The sequence below is a fragment of the Chiloscyllium plagiosum genome, unplaced genomic scaffold, assembly GCF_037043375.1.
Source record: "Chiloscyllium plagiosum isolate Xiang-an unplaced genomic scaffold, Cpla_swu_hap1 HiC_scaffold_27, whole genome shotgun sequence".
Taxonomy (NCBI): Eukaryota; Metazoa; Chordata; class Chondrichthyes; order Orectolobiformes; family Hemiscylliidae; genus Chiloscyllium; species Chiloscyllium plagiosum.
The window spans coordinates 89,878,760-89,888,136 of record NW_028270165.1 but is presented as its reverse complement, the minus strand read 5'-3'; the positions used below and the strand labels follow the sequence as shown (position 1 = coordinate 89,888,136).

General features: G+C 46.6%; 1 protein-coding gene and 1 long non-coding RNA gene across 2 annotated transcripts in view; both read right to left on the bottom strand.

Annotated features, from left to right (window-relative positions):
• Positions 1 to 3,588: 3,588 nt before the first annotated feature.
• The window catches only part of LOC148144961 (uncharacterized), a 78,449-nt gene continuing 72,660 nt past the window's right edge, over positions 3,589 to 9,377 (bottom strand). Inside the window, exon 2 of the long non-coding RNA XR_015751731.1 lies at positions 3,589 to 4,044. This is a non-coding gene — a long non-coding RNA (uncharacterized LOC148144961). The remainder of the gene's footprint in view (positions 4,045 to 9,377) is intronic.
• Positions 3,589 to 9,377, bottom strand: part of LOC148144962 (uncharacterized) — a 78,343-nt gene continuing 72,554 nt past the window's right edge. Inside the window, exon 2 of the transcript XR_015751691.1 lies at positions 3,589 to 4,033. The gene's annotated coding sequence lies outside the window, so the exon portion shown is untranslated. The remainder of the gene's footprint in view (positions 4,034 to 9,377) is intronic.

Here is a 9,377-nt window from a genome sequence, read left to right as displayed (position 1 = left end):
CTGCAGGGGGGACACTGCCACGTTTCCAGGAGCCCTGTCTACATTGGGAAAGCTCACGGCTCAATTTAAACAGATATTCCCACATCTAACGGAACGGCGTCATATCGAAAGGGGGCAATCTGCATTTTAAAGGGACGTGGACATTTTAACGGGTATTTCTGCAAATAAAGAGGTTTAAATGGACAAGATTATATTTCAAAGGGATGTGGGCACATTCAAAGGGATACCTTAATATGTAAAGTGACGCAGTTATATCTAAATGAACCTACATTTCGAAGACTCGTTGCCCTATTTATAAGTAGAGACAGTAGGTGTGAATTCTGTCTGTGTCCCAATGTTGAGTCAGACTGACATTTTACTTAGAAAAGCTCTGCATTAAATTACATTCTTGAGAAGGTAATTTATAGATTCGGGTGTAGGTTAGGGAGGATTGGCCGTGCTAAGTTACATGTAGTGACCAGGGATGTACAGGTTAGGGTGGAAATATGGAGTAAGGGATTGAATATGGCTGAGATACTGTTCAGAGGGCCAGAAAGGAAGAGATGGGCTGAATGGCCTGCTTCCACATTGTTGGGATTGTATACCCTCCCCATAAAGGAGCATTTGATCGACATCTATCCTGTCAAGCCCCTTTCAGAATTCTACTGGTTTCAGTAAAGGTATGCAGCACAGAAACAAACACTTCGGTCCAATTCGTCCATGCCGAGCAGGATTCCAAACTAAACCAGTCCCACTTGCCTGCATTTGGCCCATAATCCCTCTAACCTTTCTATTCATCTACCCATCAAAATGCTGTTTAAACGTTGTAAATGTACCGGCAACTACCACATCCTCAGTAAGTTCATTCCACATACAATGCCACCCTCTTTCAAAATGTTGCCCCTCCGGTTCCTTATAAATCTCTCTCCTCACCTCAAGTAATATGCTATTCAGCTTACCTCCACTCCTCATGACTTTATCCATCTCAATGATGTCACCGCCCCCCCCCCCACCACACACATCCTCTGCTCCAGTGAATAAATTCCCAGCCTCTCCTTATAACTCAAACACTCCAGTCCTGGCAAATCTTTACCAAACCCTGTGATAAGAATACTTCCGATTCCAGGGCCATCAGAACTGTACTCGGTACTCTGAAAGTAGCCTCACCAACATCCTGTACAACCCTCAACATGATGTCACAACCCCTGTACTCCATGGTGTGAACAATGAATTCTATGCTGCTAAATACCTTCTTAACTGCCCTGTCTGCCAGTGATGCAACTTCCAAAGAACTATGTACCTGAACATCCCCCCCAATGTCCGCCTGTTCCATAACATGACCCAGGGCCCTACCATTATCTGTACAAGTCCTGCCCTTTCTTGTTTTAACAAAATGCAACCCCTTGCTTGTATTAATACCTCTCTCACACATGCTCCCCCTCAGACACACACAAACATATACCCCCCAATATTCTCACAGACTTATACTCCATCACACTCACACTTTATCAAGCATGTACACACTCTCATGCACAAACTCACATGCACCCACACACAATTCTATGGGGTAAATTTGTATTGGTAGAATTATATTTCCAGATGTATTCAATTTTGCTCAAAAAGCACAATTTCCAGGCAGTCAATCCATGTAAAATTTTATGAATTTGGAAATAGAACCAGTCTGACTCAAGATTGGAATACTGACAGACTCAATATCAGGAAGAAAGTGAGGACTGCAGATGCTGGAGATCAGAACTGAAAGTATGTTGCTGGAAAAGCGCAGCAGGTCAGGCAGCATCCAAGGAGCAGGAGAATCGACGTTTCGGGCATGAGCCCTTCTTCAGCCCTTTCCTGAAGAAGGGCTCATGCCCGAAACATCGATTCTCCTGCTCCTTGGATGCTGCCTGACATACTATACTTTGCCAGCAACACATTTTCAGACTCAATTCTCACACCTTTAAATGCAATGTCTGAGCTGAGATGTCATCTTTTTTATAAAGCCTTAAGTCATCTCAAGAATGTGACTTAAAAGATGTTCTGGCAGTTACACATTAATGAACCAATACGTGCACCCATTCTCAGAGATGAAAGACTTGACAGCAATCTAGGTTTGTTCAATATATTCCATCAGTTGCATGTCACTGATCTTTTGATATGCGTTCTGTGTCTAACGTTCATCGGGTAGCTGTGGAGCAGCACTCAAAGCTAGTGCTTCCAAATAAACCTGTTGGACAGTAACCTGGTATTGTGTGATTTTTTTAAACTTTATCAACCCAGTCTAATACCGACACCTCCACATCGTTTCTAGTGAACACAGCCCACACCTCCTGGTGCTGCCAGTAAACTTTACAATGCTGATGAAACAACGCAGTACCTGAAAGATTTACAATTTCTCACGATACCAGCTACTCATTCACTGCTCCATCTGATACACGACATTGGAAACTCAGTGCAGGAGGCTGAAAGAGAGGAGCAGCTTTAAACAAAAAACCTCTTGGAGCTCAAAGCTTTCAATGAGAGTCTGAGCCCGGCAGTAAGTTCAGGTAACCTTTATTGTGACTCTACTTTGTTACAGCTTCAGATTCCCCCCCAGCAAAAAGGCACAAAGTAGCAGCTTTTTAAACAGCTCAAGATCAAAGCCCACACACACCCCACTGTCTTTACTATTGGGCAGCACCAGGTTGTAATTGGATCCTTGTTACAGCCGTAATCCGGAGGAAGTATTGCCTCACTCAGCAATTTCAACCCATACCCTGTATCCTGGTAAGTTTCTCCCCGCTCATTTGCCAGTGTGGGGAGGGCAGTGTAGTGTCAACCAGACTGCTGTGGGTCTGGGGTCACGTGTAGGCCAGACTGGGTAAAGGGTGCAGCTGGAACGACTGAGTGAATCCTTTCCCACAACTGCGGTTCCCTTCCCTAACAAGGGAGAGAATGAATCAGATGGGGGCTTTCTCCCCCACACCACCCCCTCCCTGAAACAATCTCATCGTTAGATTCTGAATCCACATTTCTGACCGAATACCAATTCTGCCATCTGTCGTGGTGGGATTCGAACCGGGGAGTCCCCGGAACCGGGTTGATAGTCCAATCGATAATGGCACTCGGCCGTCACTCCTTCAATCCCCCTGTGATGGCACGTGAACTCGCTGGTGCTTCCGCAGGTGGGAGGAGCGGGTGAAGCCCTTCCCGCACTGAGAGCAGGTGAATGGCCTCTCCCCTTGTGGACATGCTGGTGGGTCAGCAGGGTGGAGGATGTGCTGAAGGCCTTCCCACAGTCGGGGCAGCTGAAGGGCCTCTCCCCGGAGTGGATCCGCTGGTGCCTCAACAGGGTGGAGACCTGGGTAAAGGCCTTCCCGCACTCGGGGCAGCTGAAGGGCCTCTCCCCCGTGTGGACCTGCTGGTGCCTCAGCAGGTCGGACGAATAGTTGAAGCCCTTCCCGCACTCAGAGCATCTGAACGGCCTTTCACCCGTGTGGTCCCACTGGTGGGAGGAATGTCTGAAGGCTTTCCCACAGGCAGGGCAGGGGAATGGCCTCTCCCCGGTGTGACTGCGCCGATGAGTCTCCAGGGCTGACGGGGAAAAAGAAGTCCTTCCCACAGTCGCCACACTTCCATCATTTGTCCACGGGGCGGGATTCCTCGGGTTTCTCCATGGCCGAAGCTTCAGCCACACACAAACGAATTTCCAGCCCCTCCCTGTCGTGAATTCCTCTTTCCAGGTCGTATAGCTGCTACACGCTCCACAATTAGTGCGCTGCAACAGTGGGGTCTCTCGTCCAGTCGCACTGATGTTGAAAACATACTCACTCAGTCAGGAACCAAAAAGCTTTGATCCCTCTCACAGAAATCACAGTCGAAAATCGTTGTGGTCCTGGTGGACTGAGTGACTGTCAGACATTGACGGCAAAGTGAGGATCGCAAGTGCTGAAGAGTCAGTCGAAAAATGCGGCACTGGAAAAGCACAGGGATGTCAGACAGCATCCGAGGAGCAGGAGGGTCAATGTTTTGGGCGTTAGCCCTTCATCTGTTGATTGAGAAACTTCCGCCATCAGATCTTCAAATACGCTGTAAAAAGAGATTACAAAAGTCATCACTGTCAGTGCAGGGTAGAAATTCTGAACAAGCAATTCTACTTTCTGTGGAATATTCTTTTCTTTTACTATTCCACAAAATTGAAAGCACCATCCCACTCTCTCTCCCCCTCTGTTCTCACTCCGCTCTAACTAATTCCCCTGAAGGTGCTGATTCAGGATCTTACAGGGGCAGAAAAAGCAAAAACGTCAAGACTGACATCTCTCTGAATTTTGGATACCTCCACCTGAAAGTTAATATCTTTCACAACACTGGGATCCTGCTGAGAGTGAGCAGGTCTGATTTTGGGAAGCAAATAAAATGTGTGTCAATTCAGGGTGAACCTGCCACGCAGCTTCTTTAGGAACAACCAGACACAAAATGGTTAACGTCCCTGGGAAGGGGAAGCAAAATGACACCAGACAGAAATTGAATATACTGACATGGCAAACATTAGTGGAAAGCCAGAGTCAGAGGTATACAGTACAGAAACAGACCCTTCGGTCCAACTTGTCTGTACCGACCAGATATCGTAAATCAATCTGGAACAGTTTGCTCACACGTGGCCCATAGCTGGGGTCATCCCCATCCCTCTGTCCTGAGACCTTGATGCCTCCAAGCTGACCTTCAAAGGTTCGGTTTTTCCCTCCACTCTTTCCCGGTTGTCTTTTGTAAGTTTTGAAAACTTCCCCAATCCTCTGAGTATAGGATTTGGGAAGTGATGTTGTCGCAGTACAGGACATTGGTTAGGCCACATTTGGAACATGGCGCACAATTCTGGTTTCCTTCCTATCAGTAAGATGTTGTGAAACTTGAAAGGGCTCAGAAACATTTACAAGGATATTGCCAGGGTTGGAGGATTTGAGCTAAAGGGAGGCTAGGGCTGTATTCCCAGGAGCGTTGGAGGCTAAGGGGTGACCTTATAGAGGTTTATAAAATCGTGAAGGGCATGGATAGGATAAATAGGCAAAATCTTTTCCCTGCGGTGGGGGGAGAGGGAGGTCTAGAACAAGAGGGCATAGGTTTAAGGTGAGGGGGGAAAGAAACAAAAGAGATCTGAGGGGCAACCTTTTCACACAGAGGGTAGTAAATGTATAGAATGAGCTGCAGGAGGAAGTGGTGGAGGCTGGTCCAATTGCAACATTTAAAAGCCATCTGAATGGGTATATGAATGGGAAGAGTTTGGAGGGATATGGGCGAGGTGCTGGCAGATGGGACTAGATTGGGATGGGATAACTGGTCAGCATGGACGAAGGGTCTGTTTCCATGCTGTATATCTCTATGACTAGTTGGACGTAAGGGTCTGTTTCTGTGCTGTATGACTCTAACTGTTCTGTACTGGTCTTCAAACCATGTTCTTGCCTTCCCCCACAAACATCCACTTCTTTGTTGTTCAAAAATCAGATGAACTCAGCCTTGAATATATTCAATGATCCCCTAACTGCAGGAAGACATCCCCACTTCTGAACTCAATTCCTCTTGCTAATATACCACTTGCCTTGCTGATTGCTTGCTACACATGTCTGACAACTGGCAGCGACTGATGTAGAAGGACGCTGAGGCTCCATTGTCCATCCACACATCATTCCTGATGAAGGGCTCGTGCCCAAAAAGCCAACTGTCCTGCTCCTCAGATGCTGCCTCACCTCCCGTGCTCTTCCAGTCCCACACTTTTTGACTCTGATCTCCAGCATCTGCAGTTCTCACTTTCTCCACATCCAATTACATCTCCATTTAAACAATGCACTTCCTTTCTACTTTTTCCCCACAGCAAAGGCTATAACTTCATATTGTGGTACTGCATTTGCCATGTGTTTGCCAGTTGTGGTCTTCTCTATATCGGGAAGAGCGAGCACAAACTTGGGGAATGGTTCACTGAGCATCATATCTGGGCCCACAGAGCCGACCAGAGTTCCCAGTCACCACCCATTTCAATTCCCCTTCCCACCCCCTTTCTGACATTACCATCTTTGGCCTCCTCTACTGCCACATTGAATCAAACCGCAAATTGGAGGGACAACACCTCACCTTAATAGGGAAGGAAGTAAGCAATAAATAATAGATCCCTACAGAGTGCTCAGGAACAAAGGGACCTTACTGTCCAAGTTCAGAGATCCCCGAGGGTATCAGTACAGGTAAAACGGGGAATGAGGAAGGCATAGATTTGTACTTTTTCACACAGAGGGTGGTGCGTGCGTGCAATGAGCTGCGAGAGGAAGTGGAGGAGGCTGGCACAAATACAACTTTTAAAAGGCACCTGGATGGTACCACCATTCATTGTGATAATGGCTGATCATCCTCAGTCAGTATTCTGTTCCTGCCTTATCCCCATAACCTGGTACGACCTGGTTGGTGAATGGGAGGAAGGAATCTAGTTGGCAGGGAAGATTGGAAGGGGCTGGGAAGTGACTTGGGGGATGGGATGGGAGATTATTTGAATTTGGAGAACTCAGTGTTGAGTCCTCTGGGCTGTTGACTGCTCAGACAGAAGATGAGGTTTTGTTCCTCCAATTTGTGGTTTGGTTTGTTGTGGAAGGGGAGTGGGAAGGGGCATTAAAATGGGTGGAGACTGGGAAGTCCGCTCAGCCTCTGCGGACCTGGCTGTGATGCTCAGCAAACCGTTCCCCAAGTTTACACTCGCTTTCCCCGATGTAGAGAAGACCACAATTGGCAAAGCACAGCAGGTCAAGCAGCATCCGAGCAGTAGGACAGTCGAAGTTTTGAGCACGAGCCCTTCATCAGGAATGATGCGTGGGTGTTCAGAGGGGCATCAGTGTCCTTCTGTGCCAGTTGTCAGACAGGTGCAGAAGGCAATGAGCAAGGCAAGTGGTGTATTAGCAAGAGGAATTAAGTTCCGAAGTGGGGATGTCTTCCTGCAGTTAGGGGGTCGTTGAATATATTCAAGGCTGAGTTCATCTGATTTTTATGTGAATGTTTATGGGGAAGGCAAGAAAATGGTTTTAAGACTAGTATAGGACCAAGTTACAGAGCCATGCAGCACAGAAACAGCTCCTTCAGTCCAACTAGTCCATGCTGTTCTCAAACTAAACCAGTCCCACCTGCCAGTGTTTTGGCCCATATCCCTCCAAACCTTTCCTATTCATGAACTTATCCAAATGTCTTTTAAATGTCGTTACTGTACCTGCATCCACCACTTCCTCTAGACATTTAGTCCACATGTGAACCACTCTGTATAAAAAAAATTGTGCCCTTCAAGTCGTTTTAAAATCTCTTTCTCCTGTCACCATCTAAATTTGCTCCCTAATCTTGAAACCCCAACCCTAGGGGAAGGACACCCATCGTTCACCTCATCTCTCCCCTCATGATTTTGTAAACGTTGATAAGGTCACATCTCCACCTCCTATATGCCAGTGAAAAAGTCCCAGCCCATCTACCTAGATGCAGGTAGATCCATATCCAGTCATGATTGGTTCAATGCTGGTCCCAATTCTCTCTCACGGTATCCAGGACAGCAAGAGACCACAAGACATAGGAGCAGAAATTAGGCCACCAGGACTGCTCATTCCATTCTATCGTGGCTGATAAGTTTCTCAGTTATATTCTTCCGCTATAAGCAAAGTGAAAATGGAGGGAGTGAGTGTGGGATGGAGAGTTTCAGCTTCCAGGGAATAAGAGAGGAAAGAGTTCACTATAAATTAGAATTTATGGGATCGGCTGATGAGCCAAGGAGTGTCAGTTGGAGTTTAATTTAGAGAAATCAGAGATTTGTATTTTGGTCAAGCAATCCAGGCAGGACTGACACAGTTAAGGGAAGTGTTGCAGAATAAAGAGACCTTGGAATGCTGGAGTCTCAGGTGGATAGAGTAGTGAAGGCGGGGTTTGGTTTGCTTTCCTTCATTGCTCATAGCATTGAGTATACGAGTTGTGCGATCATGTTATACACACTTCCCACTCGAACGTGTTATCTAACTGCTTAACTGTTTTTAGTGAATATAATCCACAGCTCCCGCTGCTGCCAGAACGTGGTTTGTTTGGAAGCCCTAGCTTTCGGAGTGATTAGATTTATTTTAGATTTTATTACTTAGTGTGGAAACAGGCCCTTCAGCCCAAACCGACCCTTCGAAGAGCAACCCACCCAGACCCATTCCCCAACATTTACCCCCTCACCGAACACTACAGGCAAATTAGCGTAGCCACTTCACCTAACCTGCACATCTTTGGACTGTGGGAGGAAACCCACGCAGACACGGGGAGAAAGTGCAAACTCCACACTGACAGGTGCCCGAGGTGGGAATTGAACCCGGATCTCTGGTGCTCTGAAGTGCTGCTGCTGCTGCTTCAGGTGGTTGTGGAGAATAAGATCATGATTAGAATATTTATAGCCAACGGAGTCCAGTTCATGGAGCTGTGATACATGAAACAATTTAGATTAAATCTTCCATCTTTTAGAATGGAGTTCTGTTCTTTGGTATGTTAATCCCAGAACCTGTTTTCAGTAACTTTCTCAAGAACGTAATTTAAATGCAGAGCTTTTCTATCAAAAATGTCAGGCTGACTCGACATTGGGACCCAGACAGAATTCACACCAATTGGTGGGTAGGCTGGGACTTTTTTCACTGGAGCACAGGAGGTTGAAAGGTGAAGGTATCGGGTGCCTCATTAGCAAGTTTGCAGATGGGAATTCAGATTGATGGAATATCAGATAGTGAAGGGGACTGTCAGACGATACAGCAGAATATAGATCGGAGAGTTGGGAAGAGAAATGGCAGATGGAGTTCAATCCAGACAAATGTGAGGTGATGCATTTTGGAAGATGCAATTCAAGAGCGAGCTATACAGTAAATGGAAAGGTCCTGGGGGAAATTGATGTACAGAGAGATCTGGGTGTTCGGGTCTATAGTTCTCTGAAGGTGGCAATGATTGTCAGTAGAGTGGTCAGGGCAGCATACAACACGCGTTCCATCATCAGACGGATTGAGTGAAAGAGCTGGCAGTTCATGTTAAAGTTATATAAGATTTTGGTTTGGCACTTTTGGAATACTGCGTACAATTCCGGTCGCCAGATTTCCAAAAGGATGTGGGTACGTTTGGAGAGAGTGCAGAGGTGTTCACCAGGATGTTGCCTGTTATGGAGAGCGCTAGCTATGAGGAGAGGTTGAGTAGATTAGGATTATTTTCATTGGAAATAAGGCGGTGGAGGGTGGGGGTCCTGATTGAGGCCGAAAAACCATGAGGGGTGTAAACAGGGGTGGATAGGAAGAATTATTTTACCAGAGGGGAAGATTTAATTACTCAGGGTCACGAGTTCAAAGTAAGAGGAGTAAGGTTTGAGGGAGATGTACATGGAAAGTTCTTTACACTGAGGG